The sequence below is a fragment of the Gracilinanus agilis genome, chromosome 3, assembly GCF_016433145.1.
Source record: "Gracilinanus agilis isolate LMUSP501 chromosome 3, AgileGrace, whole genome shotgun sequence".
Taxonomy (NCBI): domain Eukaryota; kingdom Metazoa; phylum Chordata; class Mammalia; order Didelphimorphia; family Didelphidae; genus Gracilinanus; species Gracilinanus agilis.
This window is the reverse complement of record NC_058132.1, coordinates 372441450-372466190: the sequence shown is the minus strand read 5'-3', so window position 1 is coordinate 372466190 and position 24741 is coordinate 372441450.

The window sequence follows — 24741 nt, the reverse complement described above, 5'->3', positions numbered from 1 at the left end:
GAATTTGGGAGTCTTCCTAGCTCCAAGTCCATGTGTGTATCTACCATCCCACCTTGCAACCAAGAACTAATAAATGTCTATTGATTGATGGTTCCTGCTTAGTGATATTACTGTTTTGTTCTTTGGGAGTTATAACATATGAAGGAAAATTAAGGCACCTTAGTGTCATGAACTTCTGATAAGTAGCTCTAATATCTTGATGGACATTTAGTTGGTACAGATTGAAGAAAGCGGTAAGGGTTTGGGAAATGGTGTAAAAATGACTGGATGGCAGCCAATAAACTGATCTTATTATTAAGCAATACTTATCATAGTTATGTGATGTTATCCCCATGAATCTTCATTCTGGAGAAAGCATGGATTTCCCTTCCTATATCCTAGCCTCATATTTCTGAGGTGCAGAAGTTTCCCTTTATTCTCACACTGCTCAGCCATGGCTGAGGACCCTGCCAGCCAACCGTGGTGAGAGCAAAGCCTGCGATTGGAATGCATTAGGATTACCTCCAAAGCCTAATGACTTGGGCAAACTCACTTGGCTATCAGGGCTGTTTTTCTCCCAACTTTGCTGAAGAGGCCAAATCTCTGATCGCTGATATACAGTAGTGACATTCACATTCCAGCCCCAGGACTGTGAAAAATCTGTTCAAAACAATAAAAAGAGATTAAGCACATATGATTAATGTGCTCAAAATCAGGGCTCTTTATTTACTAGAAAAATACCATCAAGCAGTTGAAAGCAGAGATCATTTTTAGTCATCCTATGTCTGTGTCTCCTACAGGACAAGTTACCCAAGTCCCCAGCTGAGAATAGACCATGTTTGGCTGAAGAGGATGGTGAGCCATGCAGGAGAGAATGAGGACCAACTCTGGCTTATGGTATGTATATTGCTTTCTCCCAGGCCAAATTCTCCATCAGAGAGGTACAGAGCACCCTCCCTTTGAGTTATTCGGGCGAGGGCCCCTGATTCCTTTCCTGAATCCACTGTTCCAACAGTATTAAACACACTCTGGAAATAACTACACATTTCTGAATGATGAGTTCTGAGGTGAAGACTTGTCAGTAGTATGGCAACATGGATGAAAGAAAAATATTTTATTTGGTGGGAGAATTGCTTGGCTCTTAGAAAGACACTAACAAGGGTTAGCTTAGCTATGAGCCACAAAAGAGTATTTCCCCCATTCTTTTTCATTACCTTATTAGATGTCCCAGGCAGCTCTTCAGAGTTTTGCAAGGTCCAAAGGTAACCAATGGCAAGAAGCATTTTTCTCTGCCTTGGATCCTGGGTTTGAATGGGAGAAACAAAATACCAGATTCTTTCCCATCTCCTTAGACCAGCTGAGGGTCTATTTCTCAGTTCTGTTTCCTGGTCTGCAAAGAGGCCCAGAATCAAAGATCCTATGAGACCATCTCTCCTCACCACATACATAATCCTATCATTTCCTCTCCCAACTGTATTAAAGTCTGGCATAATCTTTACCCTCATTTTGATTTCTACTGGTTAGGGACTTTGTGTCTACTGAATTATGATGGGAGGAGAGGAAGGGAACAAACAAAACCAGCAAGCAAGTTTAAATCAATTTTACATAACCGGGGATATAGGAGGCTTTATTTCCCAGGTTATTCATAAAGTCCTATAGGATCAAAGGCTTACATTTTGCTTTCTTGAAGTCATGTTCTCAGTTAATGATTCAATGAGCTATTTAATAAGGGCTCATATACCATCAGCATATGAAACATAGGTCCCTCTGGTGCTTTTTAGACTTTATTCTCCTATGCAAATAGAAAGATTTTTAAGAAAGCAAAAGCCAACATCTATGTGTTAGAAACACATAGACTCGAAGGAGGAAAGGGGTTCTACCACCCTGTTCTTCCCTTGTCTGAAGTTCCCTGTGAGTAGAACAGTCATCAATAAGAGAAATGGTCCATATTCCTCTTGGGAGGATTCCTAGACTCCTTAGGTTAAGCTGACCAGGGCCAATATACAGATCATGGGACATCCCTACTATGTCTGTTTAGTAAGATCCAAAGCCCTGGGATAGGAGAGAACGTAAAATTAGCTGGCTTTTCAGTCAGTACCTTATCCAGACATCCAAAAAGATGATGGAAAGGGAATGTAACCATAAAATGATTTTTTAAAGTGCTGTCTGGTCAGAACTGCAGAAGGTGAGAGAGAAACCACAGAGAGATTCAGTCCAAAACAATTTTTGCATCAGGGCTCATTGCTGCACAAAAAGTGGCCCCAAGATTGAGCAATGCAATAAAGAAACTAAGGAATTCAAGACTCTCAGAGGGATCATTATATAGGGCCATTCAGCATGCCTTGAACATTCAGTACACTTCACCACATCTATTAAGCAACTACTATTTGCAAATCAGTGTGCAAAGCAGAAGGCACAAAGGAAAAATATACTCATGCAATGCTCAGTCTACCTACTTGACCACACTGCCACTGAACTTCTAACACACACATATGTACATACGTACACACACACACACACACACACACACACACACATGCACACACAAAACTAGCCACCCTCCTAAAAAGAAGACAGTCGAAGGTTTCAGTGGGTATGGACATTCAATACTTTCCAAGTTCATTTGTTAAAATTATTATACAAGAAGAGAGAAATTTGGAATAACTAGAATTAATCAGCCTATTTCAAAAGGATATCCTTAGTCTTTGAGCTTCATCAGTCTAGATCTGGTCAGACTTTAGGTCACTATTATGTAAGGGTGTTTCATTATCTATTAGTCATTTACTTGATAAATAATCACTATTTGTTTACTTGGTAAAATATTAAGTGATTAACTATACAAAGGTTAGAACTATTTTCAGTATTTGATAAATAAAATACATGGGCATAGTACTTAGCTATCTTCACTATTTAAATAATTAGGTGAAAATAGAAACAGAAAATTATTTTAACATAACTAGTGATTTCTTTAAATTTAAATGTTTTCCTTGGCCAACTATATGCATCATCTTAAGATATTTCTTGAAAATCCGTTGAGTACAGGATACCGTAAAAGGTATTTTATATGAGCTAAACACTTTCAGAATTAGAAATTTTGCTTGGTTTTGCTTACAGGGTCTCAGGGTCTTTTTTTTTTCCTGTTGTTGTTGCATCTATGTGGGGAATTTTTGTTATGGAAATTCCCTTCATCTACATGAATCAATACCATATATCTAACTTGGAATCATAGAATCATAGATTTAGAGCTGAAAGGAGCCTGGGGGGTATCTAGAGCAACTACCTCTTTTATTATATGAAGAAACCAATGGATGAATGAATGAATGAAAAATCATTTATGTGCTTACTCTGTGTCCAGCATGTGCTAGGCTCTAGAGATACAAATATAAGTAAGCAAGACAGTACCTTCCCTCAGGAAAATATAATCTAATAAAGGGGAAAATATATGTAGTGCAATGGGGGCCAGGAAAAAGGGTTTTATACAGAGAAGCCTAAAGGAGGGACCTGAATTCAAACTCAGCTTTAGACATTTTCTATCTATGACCCTGGCCAAGTCACTTAACTTCTAGTTGCATTAGTTTCCTAGACTATAAAATGGAAACCCTAGAGAAGGAAATAACAAACCACTTCAATATCTTTGCCAAGGAAATCCCATAAATGGGATCACAAAGAGTCAGACATGACTAAACAACTTAACAACAATAGAGTGGGAAGTTGAGTTCCAGTTCATGGGTAGAGACTGGAACACAGGAAAACGGTAGCTTGAATATGACCAGGAAATGAGATGGTAGCTCTGATTAGGACTAGAAAAAATGGCTTGCCTAACTTTACATAAATGGTAAGTAGTAGAGTTGGGGGTTTAAACCTAAATCCTTTGACTCCAAAATCCAGTCTTAGAAGTTTGCCTGAGATGCTGAAAAACCAAGTCATTTGCCCATGATCATAGAGCAAGAATGTATCTGAGGGAGTACACAGACTTGGAGTTTTCCTAACTAAAAGGCCGGCCCTCTTTTCACTATGCCAAAAAGAGTTAATAAAACATGAATGTAATACACCACATGACCACACACACACAAATTTAATTATGATACAAGGTTCCCATTGTAGAGGACTTTGTGTAGGGGTAGAGTCAAATTTGACTAGACCAAAAATTAGGTTGAGATGAAACACATTGGCTCTTTAATTCACAATCATAAGGAAGATTCACAATCACTAGGTAGTTGGAGGTTTTTCTATTCTTATAATTGCTTCATGGAAACTCCAAGAAATGTCAGTAAAGTGTTCTGGAGGAAGAAACAACTAATTAAGAAATAGGAGATGTGGATTCTAGAGCAAGTTCTATGGATAACTAGCTATAGAATTGGGAACAACTTTCTTAACCTCCCTGGACTGCATTTAATTTATTTATTGTTTGGGGAACAGAGAGAGTTGGACTAGACAGTTGCCAATAGCCCTTCGAGTTCCCCAAGTTCTATGATTCTAAGTAGAGGTGAAGGTGGTTTGTCAACAGATGATAAATTTAAATGGCAGAAACAGCTGACACATTCCACAAAACTCACAGTGAAAACTATCCTTTCTGCTTATTTCTGTCACTGAGACTACAATGAAAGACTAAAGAAGAGGTGAGCCAAGACTATGCAATTGTCTCAAAAGTGGTGTCCTGAGACTTGAGTTTGAAGAGGTTGCAAAGAAACTAAAAATTACTTTAATTCTGGCTCCTCTAATCCCCTAAATTCTTTCTCTTACACAGCCAATCTTATATCTGGCCTGGATCACTCTCCTACTCCCACCAGTAACTATCTTCATTTCTGCATAGAGCTCTCAAATTGATGCTAGAGAAATTCACAAAACTATGCTAATTTGTCCAACAAAATTTTCAGGCCATTTCTATTGAAATGGACCATTGCTGGTCTTTGGAAATCCTTCTTTAATCCCTTATTGATTCTCTAGTACCATTCCCTACAGCAGTTATTCCAAAACTTCATCACTTTCCTTAAAACCTCAATCCCACCCACACCTTCTTCATTCTTGGCAGAGAATTTTCCCTGCTAAATTACAGAGATCAAAGTCATCTGGCACAAGCTCCATCATCTTTCCTCCTCCTACCACAAAATCACTCTTGTTGAATGCACCCTTTCCCTCTTTTCTACAGTTGTAGAAGAAATAATGTGCTTCCTCCCATTCTTTTCTGCCTCCTTCAAGACCTGGCTTCTGCAATTCTTTTCAAAATTTTATTTTTAAATAATTTTTATTCCAAACTAAAATTTATTAAAAACAAACATTTTTGAATGTAAAGAAGGTCAGAAGAAAAATATTATCTATAAAACCATGGATCTATTAGATAGAGCTTTTTAAAAAACCATTAAATTCACCATGGCAATTTTAACATTGTTCATTTTGTGTTCTTTTCTAAACTGTCTTCTCTTCAACTCTGTGTATTTTTAATTTGAACTATATACTTTTAAAATATTTCATTTTATTTTCTTTTTTTGCTTCACTATCACTACCTTCTCATCCTTCCCACCACGCATAAATAAAAGAACTCCCTTTAAATAAATAAATTTAGTCAAGCAAAACAAATGTGTTTTACAAATCACATTTGAAAAATCATGCCTTATTCTGTATCAATAGTCCATCATCTGCTCACCACCAAGTGGGAAGAGGCATATTTCATTATTTGTCTTCTGGAGTCATGATTAGTAGTCAAAGTCTTAAGTTTTTTAAATGTTTTCCTCTATAAAATTGCAATAATTATGAAAATAGTTCTCCTAACATTGCTTACTTCACAATGCAGCAATTCATCAAACTATTCTCAGAAGAAAATAGGAAGAAAAAATGGGAGAAATTTACTAATGCAAAAAGAAAATGATAGCTTAAAAAGTAAAATTGGTCAACTAGAAAAAAAGAGGTACCCAAATCTAATTAAGAAAAGAGTTTTTATTTACTAATTCAATAGTTCTTTTACTTTCGATTTTATTAATTTCCCCCTTGATTTTTAGTATTTCTAATTCAGTTTTCATCTGGGGATTTTTAATTTGTTCGCTTTCTAGTTTTTTGAGTTGAATGCCCAATTCATTAAACTCTGCCCTCCTTAATTTGTTAATATATGCACTCAAGGATATCAATTTCCCCCTGAGTACTACCTTGGCTGCATCCCACAGTTTGGTAGCATGTCTCATCATTGTCATTCTCTTCAATGAAATTGTTGATTGTTTCTATGATTTCTTCTTTGACAAATTGGTTTTGGAGAATCATATTGTTTAATTTCCAATTGGTTTTTGATTTGCCTGTACAGGTGCCCTTGCTAATTATTATTTTTATTGCATTATGATCTGCAAAGGTTACATATATTATATCTGCTCTTTTGCATTTGTTTGCAATGATTCTATGCCCTATTACATGGTCAATCTTTGTGAAAGTACCATGTGCAGCTGAAAAGAAGGTGTATTCCTTTTTGTCCCTATTTATTTTTCTCCACATATCAATTAAATCTAATTTTTCTAGGACTTCATTCACCTCTCTTACCTCTTTCTTATTTATTTTTTGGTTTGATTTATCTAGATCTGAAAGAGGAGTATTTAGATCTCCCACTATTATGTTTCTACTATCTATTTCCTTCTTGAGCTCTGCCAATTTCGCCTCTATGAATTTGGATGCTATACCACTTGGTGCATACATATTGAGCAGTGTTTTCCTCTTTGTTTATACTGCCTTTAATCAAGATGTAATGACCTTCCCTGTCTTTTTAAATCATATCTATTTTTACTTTGGCTTTGTCAGAGATCATAATAGCCACTCCTGCCTTCTTTTTCTCATTTGATGCCCAAAAGATTTTGTTCAAGCCCTTAATCTTAAACTTGTGTATGTCCACCTGCCTCATATGTGTTTCTTGTAGACAACATATGGTAGGATTTTGGTCTCTAATCCACTCTGCTATTTGCTTCCATTTTATGAGCGAGTTCATCCCATTCATATTCAGAGTTATAATTATCAGTTGTGCATTCACTGACATTTTTGTATCCTCCCCTAGTCCCACCCCTTCTTCTTACACTATTTTCTTTTAAACCAGTGGTTTGCTTTGAGCTGGTATCGCTTGTCCCCTCCTTTGATTAACTTCCCTTTCTACCCTCTCTCATGTTATTCCCCTCTTTTTATTTTTAAAGGCCTAATGAATTCCCTCCCCCTTCTTCTCCCTTCCCTTTTTTGACCTCCCCACTCCCCTGTTCCCCTTGGTTTATCCCTTCTGACTTTCTCAGTAGGGTTAGATAGAGTTTTTTTATCCCAATGGATAATATAGCTACTCTTCCCTCTCTGGGTTGATTACACTAAGAGTAAGTTTTAAATATTACCTCGTAATGCTCTCTTCCTCTCCTTCTTATAATAGTATTTGTCCCCTCCCCTTCCCATGCCCTCTTTGTGTGTAATAGAATATCCTATTTTTCTTATTCACTCAAGTTTCTCTTGGTGTTCTCTACTATTCACCCTCCTCTTTAACACCCCCCATGTCATCTTAGACCATTTAGTATTCAACCCTCTCCCTATGAATTATTCTTCTGATTGCTATAATAGTGAATGCTATAATAGTGAATAGAGTTCACTACAGAGAATTATACATAGGATTTCTCCACATAGGAATACAGATAATTAGATCTTATTGAAGCCCTTAAAGAGGCTAATTTAAAAATTTAAGAGTTTTCTTTTTTTCCCCTCTGTTTCTTATTTACCTTTCATGTTTCTCTTGATTTTTGTGGTTAGATATCAAACGTTCCATTTAGACCTGGTCTCTTCTGTGCAAATACTTGGAAATCTTCAATTTTGTTGAATGCCCATACTTTCCCCTGGAAGTATATAGTCAGTTTTGATGGGTAGTTGATCCGTGGTTTTAGGCCCAGTTCTCTTGCCTTTCTGAATATCATATTCCAAGCCTTGCAGTCTTTTAGAGTGGAGGCTGCCAGATCCTGTGTGATCCTAATTGGTGCTCCTTGATATTTGGATTGTCTCTTTCTGGCTTCTTGTAATATGTTTTCTTTTACTTGAAAGCTCTTCAATTTCGCTATTATATTCCTGGGTGTTGACTTTTCTGGGTCCAGTGTTGAAGGTGATCTATGGATCCTTTCAATGTCTATATTGCCCTCTTGTTGTACAACTTCAGGGAAATTTTGCTGAAAAATTTCTTTAAGTATGGAGTCCAAGTTTCTATTAATTTCTGCCTTTTCTGGAAGACCAATGATTCTCAAATTGTCTCTTCTCGACTGGTTTTCTTGGTCTGTCACTTTCTCATCGAGATATTTCATGTTTCCTTCTATTTTATCAGTCTTTTGACTGTTTTATTTGTTCTTGTTGTCTTGAGAGATCATTGGTTTCTAACTGTTCGATTCTAGCCTTTGAGGACAGGTTTTCGGCTATAATCTTTTGGTTTTTGGCTATAGTCTTTTGGTTTTCCTTTTCAATCTGGTCATTTCTGGTCTTCAGTTGACTTGCCTCACTTTCCAATTGTGAAATTCTGCCTTTTAAACTGTTATTTTCTTGCCAGATTTCTTCCATCTTCCTCAACATTTCATTTTTGAACTCTTCGATAGCTTGTGACCAGCTTTCATTTTTGGGGGAAGGTTTGGATTTTTGTTTTCCCTCCTCTGTTGTCTGGATTTTCTCTGTGTAGAAGTTGTCAAGTGTTCCAGAGTTTCTCTTGGTAATCTTTTTCTTCTGGGCTTCCCTATGGCTTGCCATTGTTAGCCCAGTGCCTTCTAAGCTTTGTCCTCACACTCAGGGTCTGTCTGCACTGTCTAGGCTCCCAAGGCCTCAGATCTCCTTGTTCTCGGGGTCCAGCCTCCTGGTTGTCCCTGGTCTGCCCCTCTGCCTGAGGCTCTTTCAAGCAGTCCCAAAGGCTGCTTCCACAGCCGTCTGCACCAGGTCCCCACTCTCGGTCCAAGCCTGGGCTTGAGATTCTTGTCCGCACCTAGGGCACTGCCTTCACCTGCGCAGGCGCTCTGGAGAGTACGTGCTTGTTCTTTAGCCTCCTGGGGTCCTAAATCTTGCTGCTCTCAAGAACAAGCCCTGGAGCTGCCAGTGACTTAATCGGTGCCCCAAATCTGCTTTAACTCTTGTGGGCTGGTCTTGGAGTTGGGCATGGTGTGGGGGGTAGGGGAGGGGCTTCTTCCTCTTGCATTTTAGTGAGAGTTGTTTCACCCCTTTATAGCGTGGAAATACCCCAATTCCATGTACCTTCAATGCTGCACCCTGTTGTGGAGTCCCTTCATTAGTCTGGATTCATTTTTATGTCCCCTTGAGGAGTCCTGTATGCTTTGGTTAGGAGAGGTCAAGCAGTGCTGCTCCTTACTCTGCCACCATCTTAACCGGAAGTTCCTAAAAGAGCAAATGCAAAAATCTTAAATAGAATACTAGCAAAGAAACTCCAGCAAGTGATCAAAAAGATCATCCACCATCATCAGGTGGGATTTATACCAGGAATGCAAGGATGGTTCAACATTAGGAAAACCATCCACATAATTGACAATATCAACAGTCTAACAAACAAAAATCACATGATTATCTCAATAGATGCTGAAAAAGCCTTTGACAAAATACAGCACTCATTCCTATTGAAAACCCTGGAAAGTATAGGCACGGATGGACCTTTCCTAAAAATAATAAACAGTATATACCTAAAACCATCAACAAGCATCATTTGCAATAGAGATAAATTAGAAGCCTTTCCAATAAGATCAGGAGTGAAACAAGGATGCCCATTATCACCTCTATTATTTAACATAGTACTAGAAACTCTAGCAGTAGCAATTAGAGAAGAAAAAGAAATTGAAGGTATCAAAATAGGCAGTGAGGAGACTAAGCTATCACTCTTTGCAGATGATATGATGGTCTACTTAAAAAATCTAGAGAATCAACTAAGAAGCTTGTAGAAATAATCAACAACTTTAGCAAAGTTGCAGGATACAAAATAAATGCACATAAATCATCAGCATTTCTATATATTTCCAACACATCACAGCAGCAAGAGGTAGAAAGAGAAACACTATTTAAAATCACCCTAGACAATATAAAATACTTAGGAATCTATATACCAAAACAAACACAGGAATTAAATGAAAACAACTACAAAACACTTTCCAAACAATAAAAACTAGATCTAAAGAATTGGAAAAACATTGATTCCTCATGGGTAGGATGAGCTAACATAATAAAAATGACCATTCTGCCCAAATTAATTTACCTATTTAGCACCATACCTATCAAACTCCCAAAAAACTTTTTCACTGAATTAGGAAAAACTATAACAATGTTCATCTGGAATAACAAAAGATCAAGAATATCAAGGCAAATAATGAAAAAAATGTGAAGGAAGGGGGCCTAGCAGTACCAGATATTAAAATGTACTATAAAGCAGTGGTCATCAAAACAGTATGGTACTGGATAAAAGACAGAAGGGAGGATCAGTGGAATACACTTGGGGTAAGTGACATCAGCAAGACATGTATGATAAACCCAAAGAGCCCAACTTTTGGGACAAAAATCCACTATTTGATAAAAACTGCTGGGAAATTTGGAAAACAATATGGGAGAGATTAGGTTTAGATCAACATCTCACACCCTACACCAAGATAAATTCAGAATGGGTGAATGACTTGAATATAAAGAGGGAAACTATAAATAAGTTAAGTGAACATAGAATAGTTTACTTGTCAGATCTCTGGAAAAGGAAAGATTTTAAAACTAAGCAAGATTTAGAGAAAATTACAAAATGTAAAATAAATTATTTTGATTATATCAAAGTAAAAAGCTTTTGTACAAACAAAAACAATGTAGCCAAAATCAGAAGGGAAACAACAAATTGGGAAAAAATCTTTATGACAAAAAACTCTGAAAGGGGTCTTATTACTCAAATATACAAGGAGTTAAATCAATTATATAAAAAGTAAAGCCATTCCCCAATTGATAAATGGGCAAGAGATAAAGGATAGGCAAATTTCAGATAAAGAAATCAAAAGTATCAATAAGCACATGAGAAAGTGTTCTAAATCTCTAATAATTAGAGAAATGCAAATCAAAACAACTCTGAGGTATCACCTCACACCTAGCAGATTGGCTAAAATGAGAGAAGGGAAGAGCAATGAATGTTGGAGGGGATGTGGCAAAACTGGTACATTAATGCATTGCTGGTAGAGTTGTGAACTGATCCAACCATTCTGGCTGGCAATTTTGAGCTATGCTCAAAGGGCTATAAAAGAATGCCTGCCTTTTGATCCAGCCATACCATTGTTGGGTTTGTACCCCAAAGAGATCATAGATAAACAGACTTGCATGAAAATATTTAAAGCTGCGCTTTTTGTGGTGACAAAAAACTGGAAAATGAGGGTACGTCTTTCATTTGGGGAATGGCTGAACAAATTGTGGTATATGCTGGTGATGGAATACTATTGTGCTCAATGGAATAATAAACTGGAGGAATTCCACGTGAACTGGAAAGACCTCCAGGAATTGATGCAGAGTGAAAGGAGCAGAGCCAGAAGAACATTTTACACAGAGACCAATACACTGTGGTAAAATAGAATGTAATAGACTTCTGTACTAGCAGCAATGCAATGACCCAAGACAATTCTGAGGGACTTATGGAAAAGAATGCTACCCACATTCAGAGGAAGACCTACAGGAGTGGAAACTGAAGAATAGCAACTGCTTGAACACATGGGTTGAGGCGGACATGATTGGGGATGTAGACTCGAAACTACCACACCAATGCAACTATCAACAATTTGGAAATAGGTCTTGATCAATGACACATGTTAAAACCAGTGGAAATACGCATCAGTCTTGGGGGGGGGTTGAGATATTGGGGCGTATAGTGGAAAGTAAGAGCATTAATTATGTAACCATGTTCATTTTTCTAAAAAAACATATTAATAAAATTTAAAAAATAAATTAACAAGAAGTAGCTATTATGCATCAATGGAAGATGTTTGCCGAACTCCCCATATCAATGAAATCACAGGTTCACAGAGAAAAATAAAAAAAGAAAGATGCTTATGTTAAAATCGTTAGGCATGAATTATAGATCTAATGCTAGATATATGCATATATGCCTAAAACATATGTATATTTTGTCCATATATTTGTTCCACTTAATTTCCCATTAAGAACATTCCAGACCCCAAACAGGCTAGCGACTTCCCAGTTTGCAGAAATTATACCATTTTCTAAATTTACAAAAGTGAATGTATTTTCTGCATTCACTTTTAGAGCATTCATGTATGATGAACAAAATGTTTCCAGCTTGCTAATGCATTCTGGATGACGATCATTAGTCTGTACTTGCTTTTTCCAAGGGTCTTTATTACCATAACTTACAACAAAATTGGACTCATGATGAACAGCAAGACCATGGAAGTATTACCTTTGGCCCCTTAACTACTGAAAATTAGCTTGTTCAGCATTTAGAGTTGTTGGCAGCACTGGGATGGCATGGGAACGGGAAAGAAACTTCATGCCTGCTCCAATCATTTTGAAAGCTTTCAGCACTGGGTTACACAATGGAAAAATCTCAAGGACATTCTCTGTATCCATATGTTTATAATGAGAACACAATAGTCAAAAACAACTCTAAGGTTGAAGTAGAGTAAGTAAAAACTCCATAGTTAGATTATCATACAAATATGGCTATGTTAAAATATTTAGTACATATAGCAAAGTCTCCAGTGGTCACAATTGACATAATAAGGGGATTTTATGCAGGAATGTACTGGAGTCAGCTTGTACTGGCTCAAAAAGCCGATTGTTAAATTTCAGTGTGAGCATTTAATGCATTGGTAATGGGCAAATGGTAGAAATTAGGATTTGATTTTTTGTATGGATTGTCTCAACTTAAAATTATGAAGAAAATCTAAATAATGCAGCTTGAAATTAGAAAATGACATAGATGCATTTTTGAAGGGTCATTGTTAAACATTTATCAGCACCCACCTAGTTCTGTGATACTCTTTTGAGGCCTGGAACAAGAGATTTGTGCTGTTTAAAGGACCATTGTTTGAATGCATGTTTCACAATAAATTCACAAAAGATCAAAGGTGAGAAGGTAAATTTTAGGAACCAATAGATAGATAAAAGAAGCCTTTTCTAACTGAAGAGCCTGAGAGTTGTACTTCTTATTTCTGAAACTGAAAGGCCTTTAGTAAGTAATGTTTTCCACCTGCATAGCTCAAAATTCTCATAGCAAGCTTTAAATTGGAATCTTCAGTGGCCATTCCTGAATCAACAAGATAATAAAGAAAAATGAATAAGCATAACTGCTAGGTATATGGATGTGCAACATTTTGGTTGTGAATATGAAAGCATCAAATAGAATGAGAAGGGATCATAGAAATCATCAAGTTCTGACATCTAGTTTCACAGATGAGGATCTACAGCCCCAAGAAATCAAATAATTTGCTCAAGGTCACGTAGGCTAATCAATGACCAAGCTAAGACTAGATCCCAAATTAAAGTGGTATGTTGTTAAGAAAGCTAAACTAGGAGTACTAAGTACTCAGTTTTCATCCTAGTTTTGCCACTTTCTAGCTTTGTTACCTTTGCCAAGTCACCTCACCTGTAAAATGGAGAAGGGAAGACTAGACTAGAAGTTTACTAAAGCTTTTTCCATTTCTAAAATTCTGTGATTCCTAATTCTTACTATAATACTCTTTCCATTGTGCCACATGGCTTATAATTAATCTCTCTATCGATGCAGGTCAGTAGCTTCTTTGTAACTTATAATAATAGAGACTTCCATAACTAACACAGATACAAGCTAACCCAACAATATATCAGCAAAGAAATATTGATCATATGTACAAAGATATTTATAGCAGCTCTTTCAGTGTTTTGGCAAGGGACTGGACATTAATAACATTCTTATCTCTTGGGGTAATTTTGGTATGTTTGTGATTCAATGGAATACTATTGTTCTATAAAAATAATGGAAAGTCTGGTTTCAGAGAAACCTGAGAAGACTTGTATTAACTGATGAATAGCAAAGTGAGCAGAACCAGAAGAATAATCTCTACAATAATAACAATATCGCAAAAAACAACTTTTTAAAACTAAAATACTCTAAACAACACAATGACCAGTCACAGTTCCAGAGAATATATTGATGAATCATAATGCCCACCTCCTGACAAATTGGTAGTGGACATAGTGTGCAGAATAAGACATATTTTTAAGACATGACCAATGTGGAAGTATATTTGTTATAATATTTTTGTACAATTACAAAGTTGTAATTACAATTTCCAATTTTTCCAAAATATTGTGGGAGGAGAGAGAGAAAATAGATTCTTGTCTATTATTAATTTGTTGGTTTTGTTGCTTGAAAAAATAAAAATTTAAAATGAACCATCCAAAGTACTTTGCAAACTTTTTATATAAAAACCACAATGAAGAATCATGAACAAATGGTTGTCACAAGTGGATCTGTTTACAGAATCAGAGGGGTTCGGGACAAAATCATTGCTACCAAAAAAGAAGAGAGATTTGCATTTTGCATTCTCATACTCATTGACTGGTATAGATTCTGAAGGAAATAGTAGAAACTATACAAAATATCATTATAGGTTGCAAAAATTTAGCCCCTACCAAGAAAAACAAAAAGTTTAATTCAAGTGGCCAGAATTATATCACAAAAGCTTACTACTCTCATAAACAAACAAAACAAATTTCTGTACTGCAAAATAAACTCTCATAATATTTTTATGAATTCAACAAGTAAATGATCTTAGAACAAGAGCATGATTAAAAGCAAAATTGTCCAGTACAATTGCCTAACTAGGACAGCAATCCACAAAAATTTAAGAACCAAGTTTTTAGTGGATGTTGTATTGTAAGTTCTCATAATCCTCAAACTACATAGAATGAAAGAGAGAAATCATGTGGCCTGGACTTCATTGGTGGGAGCATCAGGTAGAAAAGCTCCCTCTATCAATGCGTCAGACTCTTGTCTCAACTCATAAGAAGTGATTTGTCTGAGGTCACACAGTCAATCTATATAGAATCCAGGTTTATCTGGCTCAGAGGTCAGCTCTCCGTATATTATGCCATTACTTCCTCATTGATGTGCCTGAAACATCAATATAGATCATATCAATTTGTCTGCATTTCATAAAACAGGTGCTATTGTCAGTACATTGTATATGGTTCCCATATAAATATTAAGAGAGAGCATAAGAAAGAGAAAGACATGCAAATCATTGCCCTCATCCTGCTTCCTACCAGAGTTGTTTTAAAGATTCTTCCACTGATTTAATGGCAGATGAGCCAATATACCAATATTTTCATTTTATTACAAATTAACAACAATGTCAACAACAATAGTTAGAATTTACATAATTCTTTAAGCTTTGCAAAAAGATTTACAAATATTATCTCATTTGATCCGCACACCAATTTTGTGAAGTAGATATTATCATTATGTCCATTTTACAGATGAGGAAATTGAGGCAAATAAGTTCAGAGACTTCATCAAGTTACTCAGCTAGTTAGTGTCTAAGACTGGATTTAAATCCAGGTCACACAACGACCTTTTCCATCTGCACAATAGAGCGACAAACAACACATAAAATAATAGTAGACTAGTGACTTGTCTGAAGACCATTTTTATATGAACTGCAACAAACATAAGCATGACTAAAATAAAGATTAATACAAATATTTTTCAGGCTTCACAATAGCTTATCAAACCTCAAGTAAAAGAGATCAATACTACATATAGACTTGTCCTTAGATAGTTTTGATATGCCATCAAGCAAAAAGAGGAGAAAATAATGGTGATGATGATGATGATGATGATGATTCTCAAACATTGCATTAACATTTGCAAACTATCTCTTTCACTAACACTCTAAAAGGTTGATTATGTAACTATGGTTATTGCCATTTTTCAGAATAGGACACTGATACTCAGAAAAATGATGATTTGTTCAAGGATATAAAACTAGGAATCATATTAACTAATGGAGAATGGCCAACAAGAATATCTAACTCAGTAAAAAATAAACCAGCATTATTATAAAATTATATTATAAAAATAATTTCCCAGACATTTGTTAGAAATGAATTTGAAGAGAAAAGATATTCTCTTTTTTCTCCATCTAAACTCAATTGCCTTCCAAGACCTCAGAGCTTCATGACCCACACTCCCTAAAAAAACAAACAACATAGACCTTTGTCTTCAATCACTGGCGAGGGCAAGAGAAATTAGGATTGACTCTATATCTGAGGATCAATTTCATACAGATACTAATTAGTCTCACGGGAGCTGATGAGATCACTGAGTGCCCACAATATGGCACCCACATGCTTTTCCACTATATTTCAGATAATTCTTCATCTTTGATTATTCAATCTAGCCAAACTGGCCTGCTAGCTATTTCCTTTATTCAATATTTCATCTTCCACATCTATGACCATTGCATCCCTTATTTCTAAATCCCTAATTTCTGAAATGCACATCCTGCTCACCTCCACCAGGCTTTTTTATAATCTGCCCTCCTAAACTACTTTGAATTACATTGCATTTGGTGGTGGTGGTGGTGGTGGTGGTGGTGGTGGTGGTGGTTGTCATCCTTTCAGTCATGTCCAACTTTTCATGGTCCCATTTGGGATTTTCTTGGGAGAGATATTAGAGTGGTCTGCCATTTCCTCCTACAGCTCCTTTTACAAATAAGGAACTGAGGCAGAGAAGGTTAATTGATCTGCCCAGAGTCACACAGTTAGTAAGTGTCTGGCCATATTTGAATTCATGAAGATGAGTCTTCCTGACTGCAGATCTATCCACTGTGCCATAGAAAACTCACTGTAGGATGCAGGCTGCCCCACAAGGCATGTACTTTGTATTACTTGTCACTTATATACTTTGTACTTCCCTAATAGAATATAAGCCTTTTGAAGGCAGGACTTCATTTTTGCTTTTATATCTCCTGCTTCTAACACCATTTTTTGCATATAGCAAATACCTAATATAAATGTGTCAAATTGAGCCAAGTTAAATTAAGTGGCACAGTCTTCAAGAGTGATCCACAATCCTCTCCCAGGTTGAGGAGTCTAAGGACAAACATTCAGCGAGCTCAGGAGGACAAGCGATTTATCGAAGTCTCAGGAAGCAAAGGTGCTTGTCTTCGATGATTTGAAAAACCCATAGTGAACAAAATAATTTCCAATTCCGTGCATGAGTACAACTCAAATCCAACCATCCAGAGCTGATTTGTACTCATATCTGCACGCAAAATTTCCCTCCAATCCAATGATAGATGTTTTAGCACAACCAAGGGCAGAGTTTAGCCCAGAACTGTGTTTTAACTTAATATCTGTACTGCAGTTTTCATCTGGAACTTATCGTGAGAAGTCAGGATTGAATTATCCCAAGATGACATTTGAGTAAACTAAGACTGAGCACAGAGATATGCATTTATGTCTCTTAATTCCACATAAGGGAGGATCCTGTTACAACTTAAACCTGGCCACAGTGGTTCTGCTCAAAACCACAGTCAATATTGTGTTATCACACTTAATAGAGAACTTAAACTAATTAAAATTAGTATTTGGTTCTGAATGTTCCTTACTCTTTGGTTTCTTGCTTTTGGGACAGGGGGTGGAGTTCTGACTTTTTTTCTTTCAGCTCAGAAATGTGGAGCTAAGACTTTACACCAGAACCAATAAAATGCAAGTTGAGAAATCCAAGAGATGAAATCTTAAATGTTTTAATAAACTGAGAGTGTAGAGGAATAAGTTCAAATAAAATGGAAAACTTTACCCATTTTTCAGCCTGGATAGGACTTGAAGTTTAAAGGTGACTTTAATAAGCTAAGAAATATAGTTTTCTGTTTCTACTTACTTGATTTTATTATCATTTGCCCTTAACATTAGTTGGGCTAGAAAAACTAACATATACTTTGTAATTACTCATCCGTGTACATGTATATTTACTACCAACACCCAAGTAGAAAGTAAACTCCTTAAGGAAAAGCTTTATTCTATTTTTTATCTTTTCTATCTCTGTTGCCTAGCACATTAACCTATGCTTTTTTGTTTGTTTCTGGCATGTGGTTTGGTCCATATTGGGTAGTTCCTGGCATGTAAACTATCTCCACTGACAGATAATCTTGGAGACTCTCTGGGGAGATGGAGAGGGTAAGTAGCAAGACATGAACTAGTTGCTTCTGGATTTCAAGGTGTGGCCTCTATGCAGCATGTGATGTTATCTGCTACCTAGATCTATGAAGTAGGTATTTAATAAATGTTTATCAAATTAAATTTCTCTTGGTATATAACCAGTTCAACTTAAAAAAAAAAAAAAAGGAACAAGAACTTTCCTGTATGGTAACACCTCAAGTTCAGTTTTCCAGCTAAATGACCTTGAAAAAACCTCAAAAATATTTCATTAATTTTATTAAGCACCTCCTATGTATCAGGTGTCTGAATCACTTTGCTAAATCTAATGATTCTGCTTATTGTTTTTATACAAATAGTGTTATTATAATGATATTTCTTTTCAGACTAGGAGGAAGATATTGCAAGTTCTATAAGTAGGGTTAAAGAAAACCCTAAATAATGTTCATAAAAAACTGTCTAGGAGTTGAGATGGGTTTAGGCAAATCCTAAATGTTGAGAAAAAATATCCTTTGTAGGTACTTGCAAAGGCTTATGGGGAGCAATACAAATTGTACTTTAGAAAATGCCCACTTGATGGTATGCAAACACATACTTACAACCACATTCCTTTAAAGTACATCAGAGATGACACATGTTAAAACCAGTGGAAATGTGTGTTGGACATGGGGGGGTGAAGGGGGAGGTGAAGGGGAAAGTAAAAACATGAATCATGTAACCATGGAAAAGTTTTCTAAAAAAATAAAATATTTAAGTCTTAAAAAAATAAGTAAATAAAGTACATCAGAGAGGTCTCAATAGCATAGTGGATAGATGGTTTTTGAGCCAAGATGATCCGAGTTCAAATCCAGCCTCTGACATATTTTTATAAACATATGTTTATAAATATATGTTTATGACATATGTTTATAAACTTCAATAAGTGACAACCTCTCGGTGGCACTAGGCAATTTTCTAAGACTATAAGTCAGAGAAGTGGTTTTTTTTTGGGGGGGGGGGTAGAGTTTTCTCCTTGAGGAGTTCCCTGTAGCAATGAAATCCCTGGACTAATACCTATTCCCCAGTTGGAGCAGTGCACATTGTACTTGAGGAAATGCTCATTTAATAATATACAAATGAACAGGTACAACCACTCCTAGACACTCAAGTTAACTCTTTTTTACCCTAAAGGAAGGGAGAAGAACCCAAAGTACCTACCAGTTTCTTGTTATGAATATATTGCTAAGCTATATAATTTTCCAGATCATCTTTTTTTTTGTGTGTGTGTTTTTTGGTAACTGGTACATGAGTAACATACATGTCCCCAGTGAGAAATCTCTGCTTTCTCTGGAAAAGTTTAAAAAACCCTAATGAGGTCTTGATTTAATGGGGAAACTTTGGCTCAGAGTAGTAGTGACCACATGAAGCAAAGACTAGAGACTTCTGAAGGCCACCAGCCATGAAATTCACTCAGAGGACAAAAAGAAAGACAGTTAGATAGAGCTTAGATGAGGAAATAAGAAGGAATAGCTATGGTTTCTCCTCTAACCCTGGCAACTCCAACCAGGAAAGAACCAGGAAAGCAGTTCTCTATTTATTTACCATATGGGAGAGTTAAGGAAAAAAAAAACGGAATAGAGTCCCTTGGAGTGCTTTATATGTTGTCTGATGTGGGATAGTATTAGAATAGCCATCAAAAGCAGAACACAGTTCTCCTCGCTTTGCTGTCCCTCAAAATCTCACAGACGAGGTTCTCAGTATCTGTGTGTATTCTCTATAAATAACCTCTCTCATTAATCAGCCTGTCTGAGCTGTGGTTGCTGAAGTGCTTTCTTTTCTGGGTTTCAGCTTCTAGCATCCTTTCCTGGTTAGAAAAGGCTGAAATGGAGCATGAGGCAAGATTCCAAGTCTCCTTTGGGCTCTGGAGGGAGAGAAAAGGGCACCTCAAATAGGAACTGTATTGTAGCACAGAACCAGCTATTTCTCCTCCTAGGGCAAATAGCATGGAGTAAATGCATGAGAACAGCAAGGTATGGGAAGACCTGGAAATACTAAGATTCTGCTAATGGGGAATCTTCAGAGGTAAAGGATAGGACTGTAGAGAAACACTTGAGAGGTTACCACCTGGGGGGAAAAGGTCCTAGACTTGAGCTACACGGTTTTAATTAATTATTCTTGCCATAGGGGAGCTTTAACTCACTTATGTAGCAAGTCCCTTTTTGGCTGTCTTACTTTTACTTTTAAAAGCCTTATTCATTCATAATACAGAAACCTCCTTGACAAATAATTTAACCTCTCCCCACCCACCCACCCCCATTTTCCTCATCTATAAAATAAGGGATTTGGACTAGATGGTCTCTGAAGTTCCTTCCAGCTCTAGATCTCTGATTGCAGGTGGTCTTATTATTATTATTATTCCTATTGACTCCCAGAAGAGCATAGGGCCGAAACCATCTCATGCCAATGGACTCTGTTCTGGGCAACTTCCCCCAACTGGGCCCATGTCATTCTGATGGTCTTTGTTTCGTTTTCGGCATATCTTTGCCAGGTCTGTTTTGGCCTTCCAACTTTCCTCCTCCCTGGTGGGTTCCAGCTCAGTGCTTGTCCAGCAACGCTGTCCTCCGATTCTCATAGCGTCCTGACTCATGGGACACTGCAGGTGGTCTTAGTGCCTTCTTAATATCAGCAACCTAGGGCAAAACCCCAGGTTCTAAACCCTAGGATTACAGTTTTAAACCAAATATGAATGCTAATATCTAATCCAGGAGTTGCGGCAGAATGTTCCTAGGATGATTTGTGGGGCAGGAGGGAACGGAAATATCTCTTCCTTCAACTGAATTTCATTTGACATGCTTTCCAATCATATGATGATCTCTGAAGTTCCTAAAGTTCTAACATCATACATCTTATGTTTAAAGTTCTTCTTCTACTCATGTTCTCTCTTCAATAATCCAAAATCCTTTTCAGCTCTGACATTCATTGATCTAAGGTCCATTCCCAAATGTAGCATTTGGTGATTCTGTTAGGGTTTGTCAGCTCCTTCTGGGTTCAAAGACAGGGGAACCTTTTGTGGGGCAGACCCAAGGTGACATCTTACAGGTTCTAATTATTAGGACAGAAGGGAAGCTCCTTGAAGACAGGAGCTTTTGTTTTCATTTTTGTCTTTGCATCCTCAGTGTGCAGCAACTAGGAGATCATAGGCACTAAATAAATATTGAATAGAAATGAATAATAAAAAAATTTATTTTGTTTTGTTTAAGTAAGGTAAACACTGGGAATTTTATTTCAGTGCACAGTAGGAGAAAAATGAAAACTTAAAAAAATTCAACTCTATGTTTTATCTGAAAATGAAATGGCAAATAAATTAGACCCATATTGAAATAGAAGAGTCAGTTAAATATCCAAATTTCTGTATATTTACCTGTGTGAAGCAGATTACCTAGGAGGACCTATCCTGACTCCCCCAAGGTGGGACATAGGTGTCACAGGGTAACATGTCATATGCTGGCATCCCCTGGTCTGAACATGAGTGTCAATGTGCAAGTCACCACGGAGTGGAACGCTAGTGATTTAAAAGGCTAGCTTGGGAAGGAGAGTGGCCTTTTGACTTCTGCTCTTGAATGGACGGACTCAATGGGCTGGAACTTGCTAGCACAGCCTGCTGGGCTGAAATCGGGGACCTGAAATTAATAAACCTGAAAATTTCTCTCCTCCACCAACCTCTCTTTTTTTTTTAAAGTTTATTCAATTAATTAATTAATTAAGAATATTTTTCCGTGGTTACATGAATCATGTTCTTTCTTTCCCCTCCTCCCATCCTCTTCCACAGCTAACAAGCAATTCCACTGGGTTTTACATGTGTCATTGATCAAGACCTATTTCCATATTATTGATATTTGCACTAGGGCAATTGTTTAGAGCAGTGATGGGCAACCTTTTGAGCTCGGTGTGTTAAAATTCACCAAAAAACTGAGCATAATTTGGGTGGTGTGTCACTTTGAGGAAAAAACATAATTTCATGATATTTATAATTTAAATAACAAAAATGTATTATTATAACATATAACTGTATTTAATAAACCAAAATGGATAAATTAATATAGGTAGAATTGTCATCTATAGTGCACAGAGTGTCTATACTACACTACAGCAAATGTTTCATCCTCAGCATGTGGCCCCATACTTCTCTGTATGAGGCCTCATGTGGTCATGTGTCATCAAAAATGGCTATGAGTGTCAGTGCTGACATGCGTGTCATAGGTTTGCCATTACCAGTTTAGAGTCTACATCGCCAATCATATCCCCATGGAACCATATGATCAAACAGTTGTTTTTCTTCTGTGTTTCTGCTCCCACAGTTCTTTCTCTGGATGTGAGTAGTGTCCTTTCTCATAAGTCCCTCAGAATTGTCTTGGATCATTGCATTTCTGCTAGTAGAGAAGTCCATTACGTTTGATTGTGCCACAGTGTATCATATCAGTCTCTGTGTACAATGTTCTTCTGGATCTGCTCCTTTCACTCTGCATCACTTCCTGGAGATCTTTCCAGTTCATATGGAATTCCTCCAGTTCTTTATTCCTTTTGAGCATAATAGTATTCTATCACCAACAGATACCACAATTTGTTCAGCCATTCCCCATTCAAAGGACATCCCCTCATTTTCCAAATTTTTGCCACCACAAAGAGTGTGGCTATAAATATTTTTGTACAAGTCTTTTTCCTTATTATCTCTTTGGGCTATAAACCCAGCAGTGGTATGGCTGGATCAAAGGGCAGGCAGTCTTTTAGCACCTTTTGTGCATAGTTCCAAATTGTCTTCCACAATGGTTGGTTCAATTCACGACTCCACCTGCAGTGCATTAATGTCCCAATTTTGCCACATCCCCTCCAACATTTATCAGTTTCCTCTGCTGTCATTTTAGCCAATCTGTTAGATGTGAGGTGGCACCTCAGAGTGGTTTTGATTTGCATTTCTCTGATTATAAGAGATTTAGAACACTTTCTCATGTGCTTATTGATAGTTTTGATTTTTTTGTCTGAGAATTGCCTATTCATGTCCCTTGCCTATCAATTGTCTCCCCCTCTCTTTTTGATAGTAAATGCTTATGAATCTGGTAATAGTCTCCAGATCAATTTTATTTGCAACATTGTCTTGACTTTTTTTTTCTGCCTTGCATTTTAATCATCCTATTTGGTACAAGAATGGAGTGTGGGAACTTTAAAAAATATTTCTTTTGGTAACTGTATTTCCATGAATTGGTCTCTTTTGTAACAATTTAATTAATTCATTTTAACATTATTAAATCCCAAAACATTCATTACAACATTATTCTAAGAAGGAATCCACAAGTTTCACCAGACTGCCAAAGGGATTCAAGACAAAAATTGTTAAATCTCCCAACTGGTCTAGCCTTCCAACTGAGGGAGGGAATAAAAAGATACAACCCATTTCTCATACTTATCTGCCCTTTCACAAGTCTTTCGTACTTTCTACTTTTTATCCACATTCTGATTTTGAACAATTGCTGGCCTGACGTTTCCTTATTGGCCATTGACAGCCATTCTCATCACCTGATCCCAATTTACAAAAGCCAATTTAAGGAAACTTGAACCAACTGAGAAGTCAATTATCAGCCTGTCCTCATTTCAGATCACGGATCACCGAGCTTCCCCTCCTGCAATGTTTCTCGTCTAATCTTTTGTGCCAACACTCACTCTCCTCCTTTGTGCTTCCAACACATAGCCACTGGCCACTAAGAGGAATTTGGTTTTATACCAGTAACACTGTGTAACTTTGGTTGTTTGTGACTGTCCACCACACCTCAATGATTACTACTAGGAGAGGGTGGGAAGGAAGGCCAGGAGGGCTTGCCTAAGTCTGCTGGTTTGTCAGCACAAAATTGAATGTTCCCTTCAGCTGGTCAATTAAAAGCCAGGCTTCAGAACAGAGAAGCAAAAGATGGCTTTGCCAAACTAGTTAGAAGAATGTAAACGTTCCCTACCAGACGGCCAACAGAATAGCTGGAAGGTATGGGGGCCATCCAGAGCCCGATTGCTGCATCAGGAGCTCCTTGTGGCAAAGCCAAGGTGGGGCAAGTAAACTGTGAAAGAGGAAGGGAGGGAGCAAGGATTTGTCTTCCAAACAGCTAGTTCAAGAAGCCATGCTTGTTTTCTCCAAAACCATCCACACGACACTCAACATTTATGTGTGTGTGTGTGAGAGAGAGAGAGACAGAGACAGAGATATGAATAAAATAGTTGGAAATAAAAACAGGTATCTCTCTTTGGAAGCTGGGAGGGCAGCAAAAGACTGTCTACTACTCTATTTGTCTTGGCAACTGTGACTCTGTGAATCTAGCCATGGTCAGGGTTTCCATGGCCCTGCTTCTGGAAAACATGGTGAGAGTTTAACCCATACCTTGGGCTAAAGATGGGTCTGTATTTTCAATCCCAGTCACTCCACTCCCTCTGTTTGGTTGTGTTAATAAGAACTGACACTTCTCTAGCACTTTTAAGTTTCCAAGGCTTTTTTTTTATATTCATTATCTCATTTGACCCAAACAATAACCCTGTGCAGTAGATATGATCCCCATTTGGCAATGAGAAAACTTGGGCAAGGAAAAGTTTTTTCCCCAG